The 27628-nt window shown below is 40.1% G+C and overlaps 1 protein-coding gene across 16 annotated transcripts in view; it reads right to left on the bottom strand.

Moving 5' to 3' along the window:
• MYT1L (myelin transcription factor 1 like) overlaps nt 1-27135 on the bottom strand; it is a 298788-nt gene extending 271653 nt beyond the window's left edge. For 15 of the 16 annotated variants that reach the window (XM_071548396.1, XM_071548394.1, XM_071548398.1 and 12 more), the window contains exon 1: nt 26710-27135. The gene's annotated coding sequence lies outside the window, so the exon portion shown is untranslated. Of the gene's footprint in view, nt 1-12945; nt 12964-26709 lie in introns of those variants that run through there. The other variant, XM_071548395.1, reaches the window with a different exon arrangement.
• Nucleotides 27136-27628: the final 493 nt, after the last annotated feature.

Genomic DNA, 27628 nt, shown 5'->3' with positions numbered 1-27628 from the left:
CCTCATTATCTTACTTATCTCATTTAAATCTCCCTTGCACTCCTACCCTCTTGCCAGGTTTACCCAATGTCATCCCTTACTTTATCATGCCATGTTTTCTTATAAGCACGGTCACACCTCCATCTGAAAAACTCATTCTTCCACTGACACTTTAGTTGTCCTTTTTTACTTTGAGATAGTTTGGAATGAAATCACAGAACTGTTAAACATAGAATAAAAGCTCAGAGAATTCTTCTCCTCTAGTGTGTGACATTGCCACAAGCGCCAGTAAAATGGCTCCTTCCTCTGCAGACAGATACAGGGATTTGAAATTCAAAGGCATAGAAACCAAAGGTATCCATACAATATTGCTGCTAAAAGGAAGAAGGATAAGCAAATGAGTGCCATGTCAATACCTATGCCAACTCTGCCACACGGTCTTCCTGTACGACTTTGGAAAAAGGCAGATAGGTTCCTCTCTAACACAAGATAAAAATACATGTCTGTCTGGAAAGGCTGTCATGAAGACAAACACATTAAAGACTGCCAAATCCACGGGAACCATAGTAATGGGACTACACCAAATACAAACAGATCACATGTGGGAAGGCAAATATGCACCGACGTGCACACTCACAGGGTAAATCTAAGGTGAGAGCAGGAATACTTACAAAAATGACACTCTGGCACCCTTTAGATTTTGGTAAGAAAATTCTAGTTATGTTGGATATGTATGGCCAAACTTCGCGAACGAAGATTTGGGAAGGGCTCTCCCCACATGGGTGTGCCCTTCCAGCCTGCGCAGTGGATTTTAGGTGAGGCTCAGCGTGCGCAGAACTGGCCCCACCGTTTCAGTCCTGAGGTTCATCTGCCACGGCCGAGCGAGCCTGGACAGTGCCAGTGAAGTCCTCAGGACTAGAACCTACAGCACCCGGCATTTCCCAGGAGGTCTCCCATCCAAGTACTAATCCGGGGCTGACCCTGCTTAGCTTCCGAGAACTGACGGGATTGGATTAATTCCACTTGGAGACATTGGTCCATGGAGTAAGCAGTACTACTGACCAACCAACAGGTGTACTGTTCAAACTTCACATGAACTCACTGTAACACATGTTAAAAGAAGCACAGAGCCTTCTCTCGAGTTCTTCCTAGTATTGATACGGTTCTGATACGCTTATGTTTTACAAAGGGGAGAAACAACAACAGTGCAGGGGGGTCTGCAAGGAGAGCAGCAAGGGACAGAAGTCAGCAAAGACAGATCATGCAGGCTGTTCACCTTGCTGGGATTGGAATTGCTGCAAAGACAAGAGCCAGAATACAGGGCTTCGCTAATTCTGGACACATGATTAGCAAATGCTTTCAATTTGAAGTGACATTTACACATAATTTGGTTTCACCAGTTCCAATCTTGCTCTTCTTTTCATGGCCAGCCAGCTTTATTGTTAAAATCATGTTAGGGCACAAGCATGCAGACCAAAGTGCATGTGTAACTGGTAAACGAGCCCTGTGGACCACCACAGAATGCATCAAATAGCCCTTGGTGAAACAGAAGCAAATACCATTGCCTGGGATTAACAGCACAGGGCTGGAGGAGAAAAGAAATCACCTACTAAATCTTAGTTGCTCAGTTTCTTACGAGAGGAAGGAATAAGCATTTTGCACATTAAATGGGTACCAACAGCTTAAAGATTACATTTCTGTTTGAAAATGCTATAACCATGATATTACAAGAAGCTCATAAAATTACTGTGACTATTTAAAAAACCCTAATAAAATATTTCTTTCACTTTTTTTTCAGATTTCGTAGTTGGAGCACATGATGGAATTTATTGGACAGGCAGTCTAAGTCTATTAAGGAAAAGACAGTGAGTGTTAAATCTTTCAAAGACCAAAATACTCAGCTTGGTAGACCATTAATACCCTCTCTCTGTTCAATGGGACTATTAATATTTTTCAGATTAAGGACATGCTAAAATCCTATATCAGGACATTGGATGTTTGTTTCTTTGGCAACTACATTGTTAAATGTTTCAAATGTCAAAAAAGATAAACAGAAAAGCAGTAATAAACACATATAAAGGCTGAATCCCAAATTAACAAAGAAAATCACAGTAAATACAGGGAAAAATCTGGCCCTTCAAACAAGCTTATCTTTCAAACAATATGTAAAGATTTTTTTTTCTTCTTGTACTTACTTGACAAATCTAATTTCCATACATAGTAGATATGCTGTGTATGTAGATGCTTGTGAAGACTTCAGCTGTCAAGTTAAACTTTGAGTAGATGTCATAAAAATTAACTTAATGGCATCTTTGTTATTTGACACAGTGCAGATTAGCTCATTGCTGGTCTAGACCAGCCCAACCCCAAAGTCATAGTTAGTTACTGTTCTCTTTGCAGGCTACCAAGGAGTACGGATCACTTATCTTCCCAAAGAATCACTGCTCCCTTGTCACCCACTGTCTGTGTGCCAGTCTATAAACTTTCTCGTCATCCTCAGCTGCTCTGACAAATCTAACTAGGTCACTTATAAGAAGGTATGAAAGCACAGGAGTCTCTCTCTGGCCTCTCAGGACCAGTGAGAACGACCGTCTGTACCCAAAAATGTCCTCTAGAGGCCACTGTCTGCCTGCCCTATCATCTGTATCAAAAGGTCAAATACTTTTCCCTCGGTGTACTCTACAAACACTCCAAGACTATTCCTTCCTCCCAGTGCCTCAGGACTTGGTACTCGCTGTGGGCTCCAACATGAGGCAATCATCCCAGAGCTGCCAGACAGCCAAATGCATGTAAAGGTTTACAGTCACAGCAGATTCCTGTTTTCTATCAATACTGCTGATCTTCAGTAAATTCAACATAAACTCTTTTATTTATGGCAATCTTGATTATAACAGTACTATGAAATATAAGTAGCAAATTTTCTGTTCATCAAAGGCAACTTCTTCAACATTTACAGGGGTATTTTGGCCTATATTGACTGCATGTGTATGTGTGAATGTGAAGTTCAATGTTTTTGTGAAAAGAAGAGCTAATTACAAGGTCTTTCCAATAGTCTCAATGAACCAAAACAAAAATACTGGGCCAAGCAAGACATTGTTCATTATTAGCATTCAAGCTGCCAAAAGGTTTCAATAATATTATAACCCAAAACAACTACTGTATCATGTAGTCTAACCTCAAGCTTATCACTGTGGTATCAGATATAAAATGGAATTATCACCTCCTGACCTTCTTTGTGTCACAGGAAAACACAAAGGGTACACCTTTGCCACAAACAAGCAATGCCTTCAGAAAAGGAAAGAAACGGTTCAGCCAGAACACACCAAGATGATTCCACAAGTGCAATAAGCCTCGCACTCCAGAAAAATCCTCCAAACTTCCAGCACAGAAGACTCTCTCAACGACATTGGGAAAACTTCTCACTGATCACTTACTTGATAATTGGTTCCACTTTGAGTAAGATACAATGGCCTGGGCTCTCAGAAAGGAAAAATTGTGTTTTGCTTTAGAACATTGCTCTGTCCTGTTCAGCATCTTGTGTTTAACCATACCCAGTCATGGATATCTGAGGGGTATTTCAGAAAATGGTTATGTTAACAAATTACAAAAAACACAAAACAAAATCACAGAATCACAGATTGGGAGTAGGCAGGACACACAAGGATTGCTAAAGTTCAATTCCTGGCCCTGCACAGCAAAACCCCAAAAATCCCTCCATGGGCATGAGGGTGCTGTCCATACGAAGGGCTGGCTAACTGCATTGAGTCCTGAGGCATAATCTTGCACAGTCACAGTAACTTGAACATGCCAGATATAATGCTGACATCCAGGTCTGATTCAAGAACACAAACAAAAACATTTAGGTTCCCCATTCTACACACTAGTGCATTATTATCTTTTGCATAAGTCATGGTATATATGTGTGTATATATACACAAGCCAGAGAACCTACTCTGGAATGATCACCTAAAGTCTTCTTTCAGCTGCTCGTACAGATGTGTTAACATGCGTTTGAAGAGGTCCAAGTTAATTTTGCTCTGTGGTCACTATGAGACCAGGTGATTCTGGTTTTTTTCACAGTAGTAACACATACTCTGCGCTAATTAATAAACTGCTTTGAACTTTCTATCAAGAAAATGGGTTACATATAATAATGGTTATTTATAGCCATGTAAGAAGGTGGCACAAACACTAAAACATACCAGATTAAGCATGTATCACTTGCCTTCTCTTCCTTTCTGTAGTTTCATTCTAGGTGCTGCATTTAGTATGTAAGAAAGAAATGTAACCAGGTCTTGACCAGAAATACTTAGAAAGTTACTAATTTCAGACCAGTGTATCTTAAATGAGATCCAAGGCTGAGGTGCACCATTTTGGCTATAGGGTATCTAATATAAAGTATCTGCTAATATTTAAAAAACACCGTTGAGAATTTCTGTCATGTCCAGAAATTGACCTCCAAATTGCCTGTCATAAAAACATATTGTTTCTTTCTGTAGGCAGATATCAACTGATAATTGTATCAGTACTATACCTAAAAACCTCCATCTTTAGTGTAGGTCTTAGATACACAAAGATTATAGAAGAGGCTTGAAAAAGTCTTTGGTAACTATTATAACATTGAGAAACATTATGGATTTAAAATCTAAATAGGCACATGCATGAACAAGTTGCTTTGAAATAAGAGGTTAAGTTGATCCACTGCAATTGCACGAATGTGAATTTTTATTTTATGGCAATTGTAAATTAAGATAATTCATTACCTATGAACAGGATGAGTCCTCAGTGAAGCAGCTAAGGTACCTCAATTAACCTCATAATTGCCAGAGGAGTTAAGAACATATGAATAATGTGCGTTTTTTATGAAAAGAATACTGAAAATTTCCTTTGATGGCTCCTTCATTGACACTTCAATGGACGCCTCTTTCTTTGAAAACACTGAGTAATGTGGAAGAGAAGTAGCATATTGTTTCCAGTGCAAAGTTATTTTGGTGTTAATATTATCAGGTCCAGGTCCAGATTTACCCAATGGACAAGGACAGACCAGGGAAATAAGTGGCCTGTAATTTCCCAATCACTACTTTCTGGAGTTCTGCACGTGCTCCTGCTCATGTAATGCAATGCAAGCTAAACGGTAACATCACTCACCTGCTCATATACAATAGCATTGCACTACCATTCATACTCACTTAAAAAGAATATCACTTAAAAATATGGAAAAAAAGAGCTTGAAAGACCTTAATATTTGAGTAATACAGTAGTTGCTATCTCATACTACTAATGCATCTTCACCTCTTCCAAGAAGACAAACAGTTTGATCTGTTCAGCTGGGTAGTTGAGAATGGTAAATTGCCCCAGATCCCTCTGAAGAAGATCAGTGCCCAACTGACAAGAGGCCACAGAAACTCACAACACTCACTACAGCACTCAAAGTGACAAAATCACTGCAAATAGAGACTGGTATTCTGCTCCAGGACCTACGAATAAGTCATGTGAGAGAATAAGCACAACCCAAACTGAAAGTGGCCCAGTGGAAAAGGACCTGGGGGTGCTGGTCAACAGCAGCTGAATGTGAGCCAGCAGGGTGCCCAGGTGGCCAAGAAGGCCAATGGCATCCCGGCCAATTGCAATGGTATCAGAAATAGTGTGGCCAGCAGGACTAGGGAAGTGCTTGTCCCTCTGCACTTGGCACTGATGAGGTAACAGTTCGAGTCCTGTGTCAATTCTGGGGCTCTCAAATCAGGAAGAACATTTTGGTGCTGGAGCAGTTCCAGAACAGAGCAATGAAGCTGGTGAAGGGTCTAGAGAGTAAGTCCTGTGAGGATCGGCTGAGGGAGCTGCAGGTGTTTGTTCAGAGGGAAAAGAGCCTCAGGGGACCATATCATGCTCTACAGCTGCCTGAAAGGAGCCTGTAGTCAGGTGCGGATTGGTCTCTTCTCCCAGGCAACTCACAACAGGACAAGAGGACAAAGCCTCAAACTGCACCAGATTGGACACTAGGAAGACATTCTTCAGAGAAGGGGTGATTAGATATTGAAATGGGCTGCCCTTGAAGGTGATGGAGTTGCTGGAGGTGTTTAAGGAAAGAACAGACGTGGTACTTAGTGCCATGGTCTGGTTGCCATGGTGTTGTTCAGGCACAGGCTGGGCTCCATAAACTCAAGAGGTATTTTCAAACCTGATTGGTTCTGTGATTCTGTGAATTCTGAGTTATTAAAGTAAACTATTTATCCAGTGGCTATCCATTAGATACCCATTAAATATCAACCTCATAGTGTCTTGAATCTTCAGTATAACATGACAACTCAGGAAAGCCAGTTAAAAGTACACAGCTGGAACTTCCTAGGCTCAAAGCATAAAATATTAAGTGAGGATCTCCCAGACTTATGACCTCACAGTCCCTTTCTTGCCTTAAAATCCCTTAACCACAGGAAATGGTGGAAGACATGCAGCTAATTGCTATTTCACATGTAAAGAATGTAGGTGGAGATCTGCACTTTGAATTGAGCACTTTTGGAAACAAAGGTCAGAGTCAGCATCTCCTTTGGAAAATCAGTCATAAGCCTTCCTCTTCCCCTTGAAAATGGGGAAATTTGTTTTAAGAGTTATTGTATCAGATGGACATTGCTGGGGGCAACAGTGAACAAGGCATCCCACAAAAATGAAGAATTAATCTCTTTGGCTGACAGTCTTGGAGATAATTATGGGAATTCCGTCACCATCACACAGTACAAAAACACAGCTTTTACATACAGTGAAAGAAGGGAACCACTGAGACAGGAAGAGACTTTGTGAGACAACTGAGGCCAGAAGCCTCTCACTACAAGACTGCCAAATTCTACTCAATGCAGGATTCTACTGAATAAAATATTCATTGAGACTACTGTGGCCTCCTTCCAAGTCTAATACCCTTTGCTGGGCCCTTGGTGGAAAACACACAAGAACCAGAATCCCCCTCGATTCAAGAAGGCTTCTCTGGACTGTGTTCCTACCACCCTATCTGAGACTTACAGGAAGATTTCTGGTTTGAATAAAGGTCTGTACAAAGTTTTACAATCTGGACTTCCCAAAGTGGTCCTGCTAGCATCACTGCTTTCTGATACAAAATTGCTTTGCATTCAGTGCTGCCCTTTGCTACTGGAGCTGACTGTTACCACCCTCCTCAGCACTTCTTTGTCATCAAACTTTAGTTCAGCATGTCTGAGGACAGCAAACTTTACATTGAGGTGCAAGAGCATGTTCTTGCAGGCTCTGAAAACTAAGTGGTGCAGTGTTTTAGTGAATTGGTATTCCACCTTTAAGCATTTGGTCCCTGTCCAGTTTAGAATAAAAGGCTTAGCTGCATGTAAAGATGTTATATATAGTCCCTGGCTCTATCTCTGTCACAGGAGCAATACTCATCTTGCAGCAAAATTATAGCTGATATTCAACAGTGGCATATTAGGGGAACTGCCTTGCCAGAACTACAGCGCATGAGCAGTACTGGTTGGGAGATTGCACACTCCCACCTGCACTATACTTAGTTCTAGTCAACACTAATCATTTCCAAGACACATCTACTAATGTGCATTTCCTCTCAAAATACTGACTAATGGTTAAAATCAATACAGCAAACTGATAGGATATGCGACTTGGATATACCTGTTTCACATAATGGGAGATTTAACTTTAAACAATTTGCGACCTATAAAGTGTTCACTGCAATTAATGATTAATTAATCATGAAAGTGCAGACATTTGTTCCAATTACAGTTGTTATCCTTATTGTTGTGCTAAAGCATTGGGCTTGCTTGTATGTTTGGTTTTTTTCCCATGGAAGTCAAACAAGTCATCCACTGCTTAAAGCTGGTTTCTCTCTTGAAGCCCTTTCTCTCACATTTTATGTGCCCCTTGACCTCAGGCATCTGTCACAGCAACACCTCTGCTCACAGCAGGGGAGAAGGTGAAGGGCATCATCAGAACCAGATGCCAAAACACTCTTTGCGTGGGCTGGGACAGAGTGATCATCACACTCAGCCTCAGTATGACCTGACTGCTGTCCTGGAATCTATTCCAGCCCCAGGAGGTTCAAGGACAATGTGCAGCTCAGAAGATGAAGCCCTTGTCCTGCTGATCAGTCTGTCTCCCACACTGCAGAAAGTGCTGATGGGAAGGCAGTCACAGAAGTGTGAAGGGCCAGATTTTGCCCCGCTATCCTTGTGTCAGCTCAGCAACAGCTATTGCACTACACAGGGCAGAAAGAAGGCCTATTTTTTTAATAGCTTCATGTGGTCTTTTCTTCAGATCTTTTCATTTTTCAACAAACATCATTGTGTAACAGAAACAGAACTGATTTTTGCAAATAGTAGCTCTTCTGAGAAAGGCAAATAGATACATGGAAAATAATAATGTATTTCCAAGTGAAAGACCTGATCTATAGGTCTCAGAAGTCTTTCAATAGCCAATGGCCACAGGATCAGGCATAAAGAACTAAAAATGGGATTACAGGCATTTTTAAGATACTCTATACAAAGGAAAAATTCAATGCCATCAGAAAAAGAAAGCAAGAGGAAAATATGAGAAAGGGAGGATATGAAAGCATGTGAAAGAAACAGAACATACGCAAAGAGTAATGTCTAACAAAGTCTACAACTTTGTCTGCTTTATCAAATAATTTTGTTCTTTCTCTCCAAGCATTAATTAAAGTGTTGAAAAATTAACTTAGTTCTGTAAGAATTTCAGGCCCTTTAAATAAGTATCATTCTAAATCCTAAGGATTTTGGGAGGCCTCTATATTTTATTTACCAAAATTTACAGATGGCAGTGGAAGTCTTTCCACTGTGTTCAACACTCTTTGTGTCTGATTCTGATGCTGCAGAAGCTGAACTTGCCTGGTGAACCTAATGTGAACTGGTAGGAATGACCTTCCCAGAATAATGAGCAGCAGCAAAATGTTTAAAACATGCTGGACTCTGGTGATGAGATCCTGGTGGAATTAAAGGCCATACCCTGTGACTTCACAGTTTCACCCAGAGTACATGCCTCGGTCATGCCTTCCACATTTCTGAAGCCAGAAGCAGTTGAAGAGCATCAGAAGCAGAGGTGAGCTTTGTGGGTGGCACAGCTTTGGATGTCTGAATAAGGGAACCACACTGGAGAGTGTCTGTAACAACCAGTAAGATACACAGATTTCTTTATTTCTAATTAAATTGCCTGCATTTTTAAATATGAACATGTAAATACCTGTTATTCTGATTGGGATAAAAATGCAAGGATTTCCTATTCCCACATTGTTCCTCAGCAACAGCTGCAATCTTAAAAAGACAAGCAGCCTCCTGAAACCAATCAAAATGCAAAAAATTGCACAACCAGGGAGAAAAACTAACACGGTATTTACATATGCAGATGACAGCAATTTGATTGTCTGAAGCAACTCAGTTTTGGCCTAATTGTGGCACAGAGTTGCTTACAGAGAGCACAACAACCCTGTGCATGAAAGTTCTTGTCACTAACAGCCTGCTCTGCTAAATCACCAATGCAAACAGGCACATTTATCTGCTATGAGAGTTTGGGCATGGGATCCATTACTTCAGGCAACAATTACTTCACTTTTCTAAAGCTCTTTCTGCCTGCTGCAGAAATCCTTCTTTCTTTCACATATTCAACAGGGTCAACTACCATCTTCTCTTCTGTCTCCCCTCACCACCTGAAATTACTTGCCTTCTCTATTTGACTAAAGGATCAGTCTTTAGATACTGACAATCATGTGTAGAGTTTGCCAGTCTCTTTGGACATGTACAGCAGAGACCCAATCATCAGTCAAAACAGGCTAACAGGAAACCAGCTATGCCACTCATGCAAACATGACTGGGTGCTGGGAAATGTTTCCCTTCTGAATATCTAAATTCCCATTCCAGATACTTGATATAATAAAGTTGTCATCTGTTGCTGCAACTGAAAGAACTCACCTGCCTTAAAGATCAGTCCCCAAAGATTCACAGTTCCAGCCACATCCCTTGAGTGCAAACCAGGAAAGAGGACACACACCACATTTGAGGAATCTCCCCCTAAACACTAAATTGGCTGCTGCCTACCAAAATGCAAATATTAAACCACCAATAGATCCTAGTGACTGCAATTAACTCCAGTACTATGTGGAGATGGACTCAGAAGCACCATTGCATCATGCTTACAATTCTCATGCTCTCCTAACAGAGCTGCTTCCTTTAATTTGCAAAAGAAGAGAATGTTTCAATTCTGAATAAGAGCATCTGCTTCAAAGATCTATCTATTATTCCAAATACAATAGCTAGAGTAACCAAATAATGAAGGGTAGTTCTCCTTCTCCACAAAATTGTCTGATAGTCCTGGACTATCACAGCTACTATGATGCAACTAATCCTGCCAAATGTGTACAAATTTGTATGATTTGCAGCTTCACAATATTATTTGGCCCTACAAAACCTCCTTAGTTTTGTTATAAAGTGTTTGCTTTCCTAAGGGACTGTCCCAAGTCAAAAGTTTAAATTAATAGGACCTTAGGCTTTGTTTACTTTGCAACTTGATAAATTCTTTGCCACAAAGTCACGGCTGTGACTAGATCATTACCAGTATCTGCAACAGCCAGCTAGTCTCCACCTGCTCCACATCTACAGAAAGGCAGGATCAGCCTCATTCAATAGCCAAATGCTTTAGTTTCACTTCCTTGGATTGATTTTTCTTTTTTTATTTCTCAGGTTTTCTTTTGCAGCTACCCAGTCACAGGAAACAGGACCTCAAAAGGTCACCCAGCTCACCCCAAAATAAGACCAATATGTCAGATTGTATTACTTCATTACTAGAAGTATTTTTTCTGCTTTATAAATAAAACCTTTTTTCCCCCTGACACTGATCTACAAAACTGAGTAACCACATAGTCCTTCCTAGGATACAAGAAACAAAGTGTCACTCATAACAAGAATGAATAACAACCATGGCTTGTAACTAGAGACTGAGATATTGCTACACTTCCCTTTCAAAAATATTTTTAGAAAAATCATATATTCAGGAATTTTATAATTAACTAACACTTCTGCTGAATTTTCAGCTTACCACAGAGATCCACACTCATACATTACAAACATCAGAGATGATCACCACTGGAATTGTCTAGAATGATGAAAGTACACTGAGTCTTCAGTATGCATCAAAAAGATGTCCTGGAATAGCTTATCTTGAGCAATCCCCTGTAAGGATCACTTATATACCTGCATTTGAGGCAAACAGGAATTTTGCATTACCTACAATTATAATAGTGTGTTTTGCCTTACCAGCAGGAGGGCTGGACCTTCTCTTGTACACACTGACATAAACCACAATTGATGATGGAGAGTTCAGCGAGATGGCACCAACATCAACAAACAAGACAACTATACAATATCCAAAACTATCTACAAACCAACCTCTGCTGGTTTTGGCTTTGTAGTTACTGATATCAAGATTACTCCTACTCTTCAACAACATAATAACTCTTTAAGTATTTTGTTTGCTCTTTTAAAATATGGCCCCATAATTGTTTCACTCTCAAATCCACGGTGAGAGATGGTTTAAGTAGATTTTCCCACAAGTTAGCCAAGTTAATGGACACCATGTTCTTCACCCACAGCTGACCTGTCTCCCAGTAAAACAGCAGTCTTGTCTGTACAGGATGTCTAACACACACATGTTATCCTTGCCAGCAGCCCAAGTCATGTAACTGAACACCTTGTGCCAAGTGTTGTAAAGACACTGAAGAAAAAGGTGGTCCCTACAAAAAAACACATCTGCTTCGCCAGTCATGAAGCCTGAAAACACCAAGTGATTCTACATTTAACTATGCCCTATGACTCCATGTTTATGTCTACTTGAAATTGTTGAGAACAATCTCATTTTTACTATGAATGCAAAACAGATGACACAGCATGTGTGGTATCATGAGAAAAACATCAAAACCTTAAAGGTGAGTGAAGATTCTATAAACTGCCAAATCACGTCAAACCTCAGAGTATTCTGAAGTTAAAAATGTGCTTAAAGGCCTGCTTAAGAAGTAGAGCTTTTAGTTTAAGAAGCTTGGACTCTTTAAAAGAACCACCCAAATTTTGATTTTTAATTTAAACTATAAATTATGGGGGTTTTATTTTTAATCGCAGTGCGTAGCTCTAGTCTGTGTTCACACTTGAGATTCTACTACATGTCCAGCCCTTTCCAAGTTATTCAAGCTATTCTTGCAGCAGAAGTTGGATACTTTCAAAAGAGCCATTAAAATCACTGGACATACTATACCTACATTAGTGCTACAAAGAGAAGAGTTTGCCTCTTAATGTCATAGCAAGTAGTGATTTTTGCCTTTCTAAAGTGAAATGAACCTACCTGTGTCCTACACACAGCACGCTTTCCATTTTATGTTATCAGGTAGCTCAGTGTTCTCTGATCCACAAATCCAGGAATGCTTAGGATCAACACTAACATAAAGCCAGGCCAGAGACAGAGCAGCATGACGTTTTGCTGTGGCAACACAAAAATTACTATCTTTCATTTTACCGCCATGTCAACACTCATGTTAAAGGCAATGTGTTTCTTAATTAAAAAATAGACATTTCTTAAGCTAATAATCTGAACTGCCTTACTCCCATTTTGTTTCTGAGCTGTGTGTAATGAAGTGCACGGCTATCTGTTTTGTCCCGCTCCTCTTAAGTAATTTTTACACAATTTTCTGTTTAATTTATGTTATTCTGTAAAAGAACTTCAAATGGGAAGGGCCTATTTGGCCAATCATGGTATCTCTCCATTGGTATTGAACTGATCCCTACTGTATTTTTTCTAACTTGCAACAAAAATATTTCTGTAATTAAAAATAGAATTTCCTTTCCCAAATGGTTTTTCAGAACAGAGAAAGTAGGTAGAGGATTTTTTAAGATTTTTTTCAGATGCACTGGCCTTCAGCTTGCATTCTCCTCCCTTCCTTCTGACCTGTGCAGATGCTGTGGTTCCTTTTTGCTGCTTGATCCAACAGAAGACTCAGCTCCTGACTCTAGGGATGTCTCTATTCCCAGTGACATGTGGAGATGCCAGAAATAAAATTACCTGTACATGGCAATATGAGGTGAAGTCAGTATAGCTACAGCAGCATACTCTATCATCCCATTTAAACAGTTAAAGAATCTGACTTTAAATACACTTTTTTCCCACAGCCTCTCACAATACTTGCATGCTGTTGTGTAAACTGAACTTTGGACTTTATTATGGCTATATCCTGATTTGAATGCCTTTGAGAAGAAGACTGGACTGAATCTCCAGATATCCTTTTCAATCCCATTTTTCTACAAATCTGTAAATTACCTACAATATGGTCTCTAGGTCAAAATTAGCTCTTGGATGAGCATTAACTACAAGGCCTAGCTGTCACAAATATAATTTCATTTTTGTCATCAAATAAACCACTCTTGCCTCTACACTTCTTTAATTCTTAGGTAAGCATACACAGTTTTATTATTTCATTAAGGCATATCAGATACAAATGTTTTATGTCACTTGATCACAACATGCTATCTCAGGCATTTAATAATCAACCTGCTCTCAAGCTTACTTGCAGAACACACAACAGGAGGGAAACATGAATTCTGCTTATTCAACCAACAGGACTGCTCATCTTGTTAAGTCTATCAGCCTTGTAAAATTTCACAATCCAGACTATTTATCAGTTTTTTTAAGAAAAAAAATCAACACTAGCTGAGGACCATCTCAACCACCTTGCACGTTCTACAGTTATTCCAGCACAAAGTCAGTGACTAAAGCCAGCTCAGGTATATTTGCACACCCTGCACCCATATTGACCATTTTGATGGGGACATACTTTTACTGGCTTAGTGGCAAATAAGGAGATGGCAGAAAAGAGAGAAAACTCTCTTAAGTGGAATAAGAAAGGAGCCACACCCCTCCACGCAGCTCAACATGCAAAGGCTAGTAAAGACTCATCTAATAATTTCCTCCTTTTATTACTTTTCAGATTACTTCTGGGGTGGTACCATCAAATGGAAATCTCTTCAAGCAGTAGTGTCTGTCACAGATTTGAAAAATAACATTAAATACTATTTACCACCATCAAGGAGACCCTGTTCTTATTTTCCCTCCTTACTTTCTCTTCCTTGTTGACCCATAGAAATGTTTTGTTTTAAAAAGTCCCTAAAATTAGTGAGTAGCCTAAGTTAGAAATGCTAGTGATAACACTTCCAGATGTTCTCAATACACACTGTCAATTTGCAAGTATCTTTTGTATTAGAAGAGATGCAATGACAAGTAACACTAAGATCCTCCTGGAAACTATGCCAAGGCACATGAAAAATACAGAGGTGATTGGTGACAGACAACACTGCTTCACTAAAGGCAAATCCTGCCTGAAAAATTTGGTGACCTTCTATGATGGGGTTACAGCGTAGGTAGATGAGGCAAGAGTGACTCATGTCATCTACCTGGACTCATGCAAAGCCTGTGAAACTCTCCTGCCCAACAACATCCACGTCTCTAAACTGGAGAGACATGAATTGGATTGGATGGACCACTCAGCGATAAGGAACTGGCTGGATGGTCATACACAAGAGTTGTGGTGAACAGCTCAATATCCAAGTGGAGACCAGGGATGAGTGTTGTTCATCAGGGGTTTGGTATTGGTATCAACAAACCTCTTTGTCAGTGACAAAAACACTTGGATCGAGTGCACTCTCAGTAAGTTTCCCAATGACAGCAAGCTGAGCAGTGCTGTTGACATGCTGGAGGGAAGGGATGTTATCCCAAGGGACCTTGACAGGCTTGAGGTGGGCCAGCGAAGTTCAGCAAGGCCAAGTACAAGGTCCTGCACCTGGGTTGGGGCTACCCTGAGCACAAATACAGGCTGGGCAGAAAATTAATTGAGAGCAGCCCTGAGGACATGACCCAGCAATGTGTATGGTGGCAGCCCAGAAAACCAACCACATCCTGGGCTACATCAAAAGCAGCATGACCAGCAGGTCAAAGGAGATGATTCTGTCCTTCTGAGGAGACCCCACCTGGAGTTCTGCATCCAGCTCTGGGGCCCTCAACATAGGATGAACATGGATGGTTGGAGCAAGTCCAGAGGAGGGTCTTGAAGATGACTGGAGGGTAAGAGCAGTTCTCCTCTTATGAAGGGCTGAGACAGTTGGGGTTATTCAGCCTCAAGAAAAGGTGGTTCTAGGGAGACCTTAGAGCACCTTCCAGTACCTGAAGGGAGCCCAAGGGAGCTAGTGAGGGACTCTGCACAAGATCATGTTATGACAAGACAAGGGGGAATGGCTTCAACTTGAGAGCAGTTTTAGGTTAGATACTATAAAGAAATTCTTTATAGTGAGAGTGCTGAGGAACTGCAACAGGTTTCCCAAAGATGTTGTGGATGCCCCATCACTGGAAGTGTTCAAGGTCAGGTCAGATGGGGCTTTGAGCAACCTGGTCTAACCACGGCAAGGAGGTTGGAACTAAATGGTCTTTGAGGTCCCTTCCAACCTGAAACACTCTTATGATCCTCTGAATGTCTAAAAATGGGTAAAGAGGGCACAAGCACAGGATACCAGTGTATTGCAAAGCAGTGTACAGCCAGTTTATATGCAAAGCTAACTGCAGTTCAGATAAGCACATCACAAGACAGAAGAAGCTGCACAATGTTACACAAGCAATGAGGTGTATCAAAATCTATTTTCTGTATCTCTGCCATACAGTGACAAAGGAGGAATCTCTACAACTGTAAATGATCCCCTGAGGGGAGGTCCCATGGTGTAATGGTGAGCAATCCGGACTCTGGATCATGAGTTTGAGTCTCAGTGGAGACCATTCCCTGGTAGTTCAATGCCTCCCTGCCATCCGATCCCAGATGCTCAGCAGGGTCAGCCCCGGTTAGTACCGGGTGCTATGACAGTACTGAGGACTTCACTGTCACTGTCCACGCTCAATCAGCTGAGGCAGATGGACCTCAGGACTGAAATGGTGGGGCCAGTTCTGCACACGCTGTGCCTCACCTAAAAAATCCACTGCACAGGCTGGAAGGGCCCACCCACGTGGGGAGAGCCCTTCGCAAATCTTCGTTCACGAAGTTTGGCCACACATATATACACAAATGATCCTCAAGTGATTACAGCTATTTTTTTGAAAATAATTTTTTAACCATGCAGGCCTAACTGCACGTCTAATGTCCAAAGAATCCCTTTCTTCTCATGTCTTCTAGCCACAGATAGGAAGTTTTCAAGCACTGCCTGAGTGCTTGTTAAAACACTTACCTGCTTGTTAGGCATGATTTAGGGATTCACAGATCCCAGCACCACTGAACTAAGTAAACTTAACAGAGACTGTACCAAGTTAAGTCTTTCCAATTTCAGGTCTAGAAAATCACTGTCATATGAGACTAAGTTATTAATTATCATTAATTTAAAATGAGATCTTTGGCAGATCAATACTATGAGTTTAACCAGATAACTTGATTTAAACAACAGACTTTTTAATTTAATTGTGGTTTATTTTGCAACATAAATTAGGTAAGTACTGTAAGAGCCATTTCTAATGGAAAATCATACTATTTCATTTGGTAGGAGACATATCAGGATGTTTTTCCATTATTGTCCTACTTGCAGTTCTTCATAGTAAGAACTTCAAAAAGTTTGCTGGTTTTAGTGAATATGCAGTTTATTTTGCCTCAGAACTTCAAACGCCTGGGCCTTAATTCTGTAAATGTTTAAGTTATGAGCAACAGACAAATACACCCATGAAATATGATCACCCAGGCCGGGTAATCACACAAGAATCAGGATGTTATTCTGCTGTGCTCTGCCTATAAACAGTTACTTTGCTTTCTAAAGCATAAGATTCCTCCCAGTCATTCTGGCAGATATCTGGTTCTCAAGATTTGCAGCAATGCATTCAAACTTACCTATTGTCTTCTATGATGCATAGAAAAGTTTATGTAGTTAAAGCAAATTGTATGTTCTTCATTTGCATTCATATTTGTTTAATTATGTGAGTAAAATCTCTGTGCACAGTTTAAGGTGAGAAAAACAGTTACAAGAAAGATGAAGGAAAGGAGGCTTTGTATTTAAGAGGTTGTATTCAAAATATTATTTTTCAGAAGCAGTCAGGATCTTACCACAAATGATTATGGATGCATCACTTGGACACTGCTCAGCAAAGAGAAAGGCTGATTAGTACTGATATCCTGTGTCTTTCAATTTGATACTGTTTTGATCATTAGTGTTGCAGGTTACTGGTACACAGGGGCAGCAACCTGTCTCCAGAGAGGGTGGCAAAGTACTTCGTGGCTTATGTCATGAGTGTGATACCTCTTGGGGAATGTTGTTTTTAAGTTTACCACAGCTAAGGTACTGGTTGATCAAGAAACCACCTGCAGCACTGAGAAGCCAAACTCAAATCTACTATTCGGGCTTTGGGCAAAATGATAAAGCAATCAAGAACTCAATTGATAAAGCGTGGGTTAATAATTATATCTTAAATGGAATTGCCTTGAAAGGCATACTGGAAAAGTAAGTTAAGAGCTGAAAAACCTAGAAACTAACATAAAATGCTTTCTTCCCCTGAAGAAATTCTCAATTATGTCAGTCAAACAGGATTAGGCCACTGGCTCTGTAAATGTAGCCATGCAAATGTATTGTCTCCTTGTACTAATACAGCTGTCTGGCAAACTCCTTTTGCTGTTACCATGGCTCTAACATTTTGATGTTTCAGCAGAAAAATAACGGTATGAGTGAACACTGAGACATTTTTTAGCCATTTTAGGGTTACAGTTAACAGTGAAGTCAAAATTTCTTCTTTAAAAACATTAAGCTATTATCTGAAATCTGTAATTCTCATATATGAAAATTCAGAATATTTATCAACAAAACATCTGTCAGGAAAGCTACTAATTTTGTTTTTTCAGTTTCTAGTCCTAAATTTTTGTTTTCTCTTCATCCCTTAGTTGGTAAAAATGAGGAACAGATGGAATCTCCTGACTTACTTGCATCTTTGTTTCAAAATACTACATTTCTCCTACAACAAATAATTTTAAAGTTCAGTTTACAGTAGAAACCTTTCCCAGCAAGCAGTTGTGCCACTTAACAACTCTTGGGAATGCAATTTGTCTAGGAATCATGTAATCTTGAATCATAGTCATCGATTATCTCAAGTTGGGAGGAACTCGTAAGGATGGAGTCCAAATCCCTGCTACTTGCAGGACTACACTTAGAACTAAATCACAGGCCTAAGAGTGTCACCCATATGTTCCTTGAACTCCATACAGGCACTTAAGAAGGTCCATACAAATAAAGTTTTCTCCATAAATGCCTTATTAGACAGAAGCATTTTGGAAGTCAGGATAGTTTATGGAATTTGCAGACAGTTGGGGGGGAAATGCTTGGAAATGAACTGTGGAACTCCAGAACTGTTTAAGGACTTGTAAGAGTTAAAGTTCATCTTTCCCCCAATTCCTGTTTTCTCTGCAGGGTTTTTTTGAGAGCCCCTGCTTCTTCCTTCATTTTCTCTTTTTAATACTTCCATGTTTTCATACTCAGTCTATAATACCACTAGAAACATATATGGAACAAATTAGTGGAGTTCTTCTGTCTCTTCCATATTCTAATACCTGCTTTTCCTGAACATTCAGAGTTTCAATTTTATCATGAGATTTTTCAAGAAATTAATAAAACTGAGGAAAAGCAGAAGATGAAGGCAGAAAATAAAACTTGCCATGAAGTAGAACCATTCCAAAAGTGGTTTAAACAAAAGCAAAACTTTTAGACACAGGACATTGCAATTCCAGTTCTTAACTGTGGGCTGAGTTTACATCAACTTTTCCATGGAAATGCCTCTCAATCAAAGCATTTAGACACTGAGAATTAGTGGCATACTGGTTCTGGCAACCCATAAACTGTGGTTATTAAGCAGCAGTTAGCAACTTGTGTTGACAAATTTTATGTATTATAAAAAGGTGTAGAAGTATACATATATCTCATATATCTATCTATCTATCTATCTATATATGTCATATATATGTTATTATAAAGGTGTAATTGTAACTCTTGTGAAGTATAGGAAAGTAAACAAGTTAGTTAGCAAGGTCTTAACTTCCCAGTACATAAATACAAGCGAGACTTTTGAGCATTTACATGAAGTGAGGGTGACTCCCTAAATTCTGTGAAACTATGAAATGCATGCAGAGCTCACATTCTCAGGAATCATTCTGCAATACAGTTATGCAAAGACAGTTTTCTAGACCACAGTATTTATAAAGATATCTACTTCATTAACTGCAGTTTTCAAAAAGCTGCTCTATCCTAGTTCCTGAAGTGATTCACCTGGCACCTGGAAACAAAGATTACATGTATTGCTCGGTGGCTTCTGATGTGTATTTGGTAAATTAAAAACACTTTTAAAACCAAAAATGAAGATACTTTCACTGAGAGCAGAAAGACTTGTAATTCTGAATACAAAAGAGCAATTATAGGAGTCAATCTGAATACAATTTCTGGAAGCCTCAGAAGCATACTCTGATATGTGTTATTGGCAGGACTGCTTTGAATCTGCTTGTTCTGCTCTTTCAGTAAGCTGTACTTATGATTGCTAAAAAAATGAATTTCAAGTTAACCACATTTTACTAAATTTGGCAAGAAACACAGGTACAGGAAAAGGATGTTTCATGTCAGTTTTTCAAACAGAACAAACACATCACAGTTTTTACAAAATAAAAATTTATTAATGCAACAAACAACGTATAAAATGACAAATAAAATGTGCAGCATGCATGAGTCATTAACACGTGCACTCTTATCATATGCCCTTCTTTTCCACTGGAGTTGGCTGGAACCAACACTGTGGCAATCTATGCTGGTTCTTGGGCAGGCAGGAGGTAAAGAAAGAAGGTACATGGGATGAGAACAACTGCAGAGCTGTCCATGAAGCACAGTGACTGCTGCAGTGAAATGACTGGGTGTTTGGTCCCACACTGCTTTGCAGTGCCTGCATTTGCTAAATCAGGATGCTCAGTCTTCAAAGTCAACTATTCAAGTGTGCCTTCTCTCCAGTATGCCGTGTCACAAAGGTCAAACAGACCTATAGAAAAGATCTACCCTTTTCTTTCTTTTCCTTCTTCTAATCATCATCTGCTTCTTCTCAGCCAAGGTCACTGATAAGCAACAACAAAACAAAAAAGGCACTGTTAGATTGGACAGGTCATAGATAAAAATCTCCATCCTTTTCCCACATGTATTTTTCTCATAAAATATGAAATGAGTCAGCCTCATAGTGTGCAGTTCAGAAAGTCTGTCAATGATGGCTACTTTAAGTCTAGCACGTTTTCAGGAGCAGACACACAGAGAGTGTAGAGTATCAGACACACCAACTGTAGAAACACGGCAGCAACTCTGACTGAACGGCCAGGGATGTGTTCATAAAGTGCAGAGACCCCTGATAAAGTTCTTCAGAGCAGCTGGAGTTCACCCAGACATGTTATCAGCCTTTCCACAATGAGCACTTCTCCAGGGCTGATAAAGGAGAGGCAGTAACACACTGCAAAATCAGAAGAGGCCTTCCTCACTTTCAACTTTTAAAGAATACTTGCTGAAAAATGCTGACAGTGTCCTGAATACAAAAGGGGGGATGTTCATGCAAAGACAACCTGAAAATCCATGAATGGAAATGGATAGTTGCTATTGTTTAATTCAGTGAGTAGCTTCTCTGAACCAACATCAAAATGTGTTTCCCTGAAGAACAATAAAAAATGTCTTGAATTTGGTTTACTCTCAGAAAGCAAAGGACTGTATGTATGAAGGTTCTACAACATGTCTCCATTTTATTCACAGAAAACACAGTTTCAGCAACCAGTTACAAGACTGCTTTTAACAGCTTCCCATCTGGTTTAATGGCATACTAAGGTGTCTGCTTCATTTCCATTGGTTTTGCCCCTGCACACAAAGAATATTTAGTGACAGAAATTCCACATGCTGACATACATTTATGTACATTTAAAACACATTTATGAATACTGGGTGTGGCCTATTCTATCTTTTGGGGGTTTTACTTATAATTGACAGTGCATATAGAAGTGCAAAAATAAACTGGCTATTTGAAAAGCATTTTCTTTGTTTCCTTTCCTCTTATAATTAGAAGCTATTCTAAGAGAGGGATGGGAAAAGTGAAGAGAAAGAATGAATTCTTAGACCTGTGAAACAAAGTTTGGAAAAAATAAAAAAAAACTATCAGAAGTAGTATACAAAAATAAGCCTACCTGAGCTTTCTTTGCTTTTCCAGCTGGTCTTTGTGTTCATGAAGTACTCCTGACTTCCATCCAAGCAGACCTCCTGACACCTCTGTGTAATCCTTCTCAACAAGTTTGTTGTCCATATCCACTTCTGAGGTTCTTCTTCTCTATTCTGAGGTCCTATGTCCAATTGTCATGGAGTTCTAATTTTCCTTTGCATCCAAATTCTGTATATCAGTTAACAGAACCTCAGTTTTGCCACTAGCAGCTTCCTTTTAACTGAAAGTTTGATTCTTTTTCCCTGCTGTGGCATTGTTACTCATTCCTCTCATCACAACCTCTCCATCTTATACTTGCAATGTCCAAAAATCACCTCAGTTTTGTGAGAATGCTGCAGCCTGACCTGTGCCCACTATCCCTGAGGACTGAAGCTTGCTATTTTCCTGGAATATGGAGGTCCGATAACTCCACACAGAGTAAAGCCCTTAAGGCCAAGTAGATCCAAACACGCAGCGTGTTTTAAAAGGTTGAGGAAAATGTTTATTCATCACTGGAAGTGATGAGATCTGCAGTTTGATGAAAACTGGAGTTTGAGATTGGGTGCAGGTTGTTCACAGCCAAAGGATGAGAGGATTGGAAAATCCTTGACGAACTCAGTGAATTTGTTTCTCTTACTAAATAAGTAAGACACCAGCTGTGCAGACATCTTAGCACTGCTGGAACAGACAGACAGCTTTTCCTGTGTGTGAGGAAGCTTAACTTGACCTGCGTACACTCTGGGTGTTTCCTAGCAAGGAGCTTGCACGGGCTGAAAAAACACAAGCAGTACTTTTTAGTGTCAACTCTAAGCCCAAGGAATTTGTTTTTGTGGATTTTTAAATCAAACTATGCTGCATAACCGAAACACTGCAGAAATATCATTCTGAATTCGTAACACCTTTTCTCAGACATACCAAAAGCATTATAAAGACACACAGAAAATAAAAAGTCCTGCACTCAACCTTATCATTTTCTATGACATAACAGTATTATTTCTTCACAAACATGCACATACCCAAAAAGCAATAATGAGTATTTATGAATGGGACATGACAGCCACAAGGTATGCAAAGTTGTTATAAACACAGTTTCATATTTAAACATTGTCCTTTTCCTAATCTCTAAAAGCGTTACTAAAACAAAACACCAGGGCTGAAAACCAATACACTGGATTTAACAACTAATTTTGGGAAAGCAGGTAAGAAATAAAAGGATGAGCCACCTATTCATAATATCACAAGAGGCCTGGGAAACCCCTTTCCAGGGTATTCCTTAGGTGAGAGAATGCCCTACTGCAGCAATGGAAGGAATGCCAGAACTTCTACTCCCTACAGTTTGTCCTCACAACAAACCCTGGAGATCTTGTCTTTCTGCATTTTGACTATTTTATTTGAACCAAGGAACTGTTCAGAATGTGACAAAGACAGACTAGGTTAAATGCTGTAACATGGTACTTATTCACACTACATTAGGCAGAGGAACACTAAAATTAGGCATAAAATTTTATTCCCTTGGTAATATCCTCCAGTATTGGCTGGAGACAGGAGGAGAAAAGGGGATTTCCCTTGGAAAAATAAAGCAAACTACTGGTATGTAATATAAATATTGCAGTATTGCATCTTCCAAGTACCACTGTTTCTATCAGGGGGGGACAGGACATGGGGGAGACAACACCAGAGAGCCTGGAAAAAATTAGCCATTCAGTGAGCAGTTGAAAGGCTGTGGTTACTATACTCTCCATTACATTCTGCCTGTAAACAATCTTATTAATTACAAAAACATGAGAGTGAGATGTTTTCTCTTGGTTTTACTGGTGCTGCATGAGAGATATATTTGGCCTGTCACTTTATAAAATGGTATTACAAGCCTGTTCCAAAGCTCTTTTTCCTCTCTTTGCTCTCCTTCCTTTGGAGTCAGGAGCAGGCTCACACAGAGTAGGAACAAAACAGCAGCCTTCTTAAAGCCTATCATGAAAATGATTTTTTTTTAATTGCTGCTTTGCACTGATTCCCTTCACCACTGCACCAAGCGATGGCCAGCACTTGCCAGATTCAGACTGAACCAGCTGGAGTCATGCCAAATGAACATCTATCTGTAGTATACCATGACCTTTTTAATCAACTTCATGATGAAAAATGCCATGCTGACATAAGGTATGAGCAATGCAGACCTTTAATACTTCACAAAATAATAGATCCCAGTGCTGGTTTGTTTGGAAATCTGTGCCCTTACAGATGGTTATGAGTTTGCCCGGTGCAGAGCTGTAACCAGTTTGGTTATGACAGACCCTTTAGAAATGTAAAATTTATCCTCAAGGAAACTGTTTTCTGAAACCAACTGCCCAGATGCATTAGGCAGGTGGGTGTTTCAACAAACCAAAGGGTCTGCTGGCAGACACAACATTGATTTCTTATTGTTTACAACCTCCCAGACAGTTCTATACCGACCTGATTTGATGGATGTCTACGGAGCTCCCTGCAGCCCTGGTTATTTCCACAAGCAAGTTGGCCAGTTTCCTCACTTGGTGACTGTGTTCCATGTCTGCAGCTTCAGTGCAAACATATTGAACTAGTATATACACACTGCAAATCTGATCCGAGATCAGATTTTAAATCCGATTAATAATAATGTTTACTGTTTTCATGACCAGAGGTATAATCCCTTTTAAGGAATCAAAATCCCATTGTGACTTCTGTCTGTCTGTCTCCACATCCTAGCCCCCTCCTAACACAGGATGTTTCCCCTTCATTTCAGTTTCATTATGTTTTGTTGCTTTTTCCTCTATGGCTAAAATAGGCAGAGTAGTTCTAATCAAAGCAAAATATAATGCAGGAGTCTAAAGAGGCAATCTTTGTCAACAACCTACAAAAGCTTTGATTTGCTCTCCTTGTGACTTTTTCATCTATGATATGGGGAGAAGATGTTGCTATTTGGTTTGCACCCATTTTCATTCAACAGAAATGTGGCTGCATTTCTTTTTAAAACATCTTATAATAATCTTATTAGCATTTCTCATCACTTCTATTATGAGAAAGAAAAGGTCAGCAAGTAATGCACAGCCATAAAGTTTTCTGGTACTATAGTATCAAGAACTTCACATCTTTATTGAAAGTTGATAAACGTGAGGCAAACATTTATCAAGCTCAGACAAAGTGGTATTAAATTCTCTATTTCCATGAGGATATTCAATCTTTATAACTATTTAATATCTAGTACTTTTCCACCATTGAATTTCTCCACAAAACAATGACTGTTCTCACAGTTGATCAAGAAATAAATTCTATCACAGACAACTTTGTTTCATAAATGTGCTCCTGTGATGCACTTAGAAAGAAATGCCCATGATGATTTCCCATGGAAATGCTGATGGATGAGAATTACATTTTCATTGTTTTGGAGTCCACATTAAAGCCTGACCAGCACAGAACAGTTTTCAAAACAGTACCTTTTCTGCCATTCATACAGCAAAGTTTCTAAGCCTAGTTAATAAACTGCCGCATATGTGCAGGCATGTATGTGCATGTCACCAAAATACTCCTTTGCACAGCTTATTCATCTCCTCAACACAAAAATTCATCGAAATAGAAAAGAACAGTTAAAGAAGAGACTCTCAAAATAGCCCTTAACAAATCTGGAAAAATAATACACCTCTGATTACACCGAAGTAGCTCCTCTTCTTTCTTAATTGTCTTTGTCTCCAAACACACAGTTGCTCAATTCTATAATATGTAAGATCCAAGACTACAGAGTAAAACAACAAAGTCATACTATGAACTGAGAACTACTACAATAAAACTGATGCCCTTTTTGAAAATATGGGTATTTGAATCTCAAACTAAGAAATGACTGCAAATGTTTAGCACTTAACTAATGCCCTTGTTAGTGAAAATAAAGGGGGCAGAGGGGGTGGAGAACATTCACTATCCAGAAAGTTCAAGCTGTAAAATACATATAAAATTGAATCCACCGTAGATGAGTTTAAAATGCACCTAATTCTACATTTACTCATTGTAATCATTTACTCTTCTCTTTGTTTCGTTTGATAAATCGATGTAGCTTTTAGAAAAACATAATCATTACTTTTTTCCCCTCGTGAAAAATCCTGTTTCATTAAATACAGTCTTGCATCACTCTATATTTCTAAGGTTCAAAGTGTTATCTTACAATCTCAATTGTTTTTAACTGTGTCATATAGCAAACATATTCACTAGTCAACACTACAGCAACCAAGTTTAACCTTATCATTCCAAACTTGATCAACCTTAATAAATCATCAGGAGTACTAGCTAACTGCCCACTAAGGGTTAACAGTTTCTTCCAATATTTTTTTTGTTTGCAGAGTGACATAACAAAGACTTTTATTTGTTTGCCAATTCTTGAGAATAAACTATCACAGAAAACTGAAATGGCAATTAAAAAAACAAAGCAGAGAAAGGTAAAAACTAAACATCATTTGGAACTGGAGTTGTTGTTCTACAAACCAACAAAATTAAGGGCAACAAAACCCCCACACCACTCAAATGAAAGGAAATAATTTATTAAACTGTTCTACAATGGTCACAAGAACTATGTAAAGGCAATTAACCAATAACAATTTCTACTTAAACCCAACCTTAACTGCAGTTTCAAAATTAGGTCAGTTAAAATGAAAATCACCATTTTAAGGAGAATAGAAATCATTAAAATTGGATAAAATATTCCTAAATGACTACACAAAAACAAGAAAATGTAACTGTTAAAGACCTCCATATTTTATACAGAGCATCAGAATTATATAATAAGAAATGCCTATCAATGGATGCTCTGTTCAAGAAGTGGGATTCCAGTCTGACTCAGTGTTATTATCTGGTAAAAAAATATGTAATTCACAGATAGCTTGTTTATTTTCTTTTGTTTTCTCCTCTCGAAAAAGCATCCTTTGTAAGGACACATATATAACAGAGATATTTGGAGCTGAGAGAATCACTAGTAATTTGTCAATCAACAACTTAGGTTTTAGCATTACTGATGAGTTTGTGTTAAATAAGCATTTTTTTCCTTTCAGCCAAGAAAATGCATGCCACACCAATCAAAGCTAATCACAGCTGGGCTTTCATTGAAACAGTAGTCACTAATTTTACAGATCTGCCCACATTGTTCTAGAAAATAGGAAGCAGAAATCTGACATTTCCAGCAGTCGTTATTAAAACAATCACTGAGAGCTCGATCCTGGTCTCACTGGAAGCAATGTCAAACTCCCCGCTGACTTCAGGGAGAGCAGGATCGGCCCCTGAGCTGCTCACCCTCCTCCAGCTCTGTGCACAGCAGTATGTGTTGAGGAGCCGGGGTGGGAGAAGAACAAACCCCAGCTATTCCTTTGTTAACTGCCCAAAGAGTTGAACTTTCCATCACTTTGTCAACAATAGCAAAGTGCCCTGCAAACAACAACGGTGATAAAAGGACATATTTACCTTGAGGGAATAGCAAAGGGAAAGCCGCAGAAGTGCAAAACAAAGTAGTCCAAAGGAATTATCTATGCCTGCAGTCCAAACGTGCACCTTCAAGTAGGCCACAGTCTGTCAAGCAGTCGTCTCGGCACCAGCCACCCTGCCTTCCATTTTACGAGATTCACCCAGAAAACTGACAAACCTGCTCCACGACAACAAAACTCTCCTAATGCTTTTGAACGCCCACCATTTGTTCTCCATTCATCCAATCAACTTTCCACCGCACATCTTCTCCTGCGACTGAGGCTCAGAGGCAGGATCCCTTCTTATCTGTATGCTAATTATTTGGCCACATGGACAAAAGTAATAATGCTTTCAGACAGGAAGCCAACGGGCCTGAAGTCGACGGCAGAAATTAGTAAGTTTCCACCACTGAAGGCTGAGAAGATGGGCATGCGTGCAGCTCTGTGGCTGATGGATCAGCTGTAACCTCCATTTAAGAGCAGCAGAGGCGACGGGCTGGAGGAAGCTTAGGCAGCGTAGCATGCATCAAGCCCGAGCTCCCCTAGAGACCACATTACTGCAGCAGAACAGCATCCGTAGCAGATTTCTGACTTACCCCGCCTCAGCCCGCATCCTTTAAGCAGCGCGGCGCGCATCCATCCCGCCGGCCCCGCGGCGCGGTGCAGTGCCCGGCGCGGCCGCGCAGGCCCGGCCCCCGCGGCGCGGCGGGAGGCGGGCAGGGCTGGGGAGGGCTGGGGCTGGGGCAGGGCAGGGCTGGGGCAGGGCTGGGCTGGGCTGGGGCAGGGCTGGGGAGGGCTGGGGCTGGGGCCAGGCAGGGATGGGGCAGGGCAGGGCTGGGGCTGGGGCCAGGCAGAGCTGGGGCAGGGCAGGGCAGGGCTGGGGCTGGGGCCAGGCAGGGATGGGGCAGGGCAGGGCTGGG

Source organism: Pithys albifrons, chromosome 2, assembly GCF_047495875.1.
Source record: "Pithys albifrons albifrons isolate INPA30051 chromosome 2, PitAlb_v1, whole genome shotgun sequence".
In the NCBI taxonomy this organism is placed as follows: Eukaryota; Metazoa; Chordata; class Aves; order Passeriformes; family Thamnophilidae; genus Pithys; species Pithys albifrons.
This window is presented reverse-complemented; position numbering and strand designations above follow the sequence as displayed.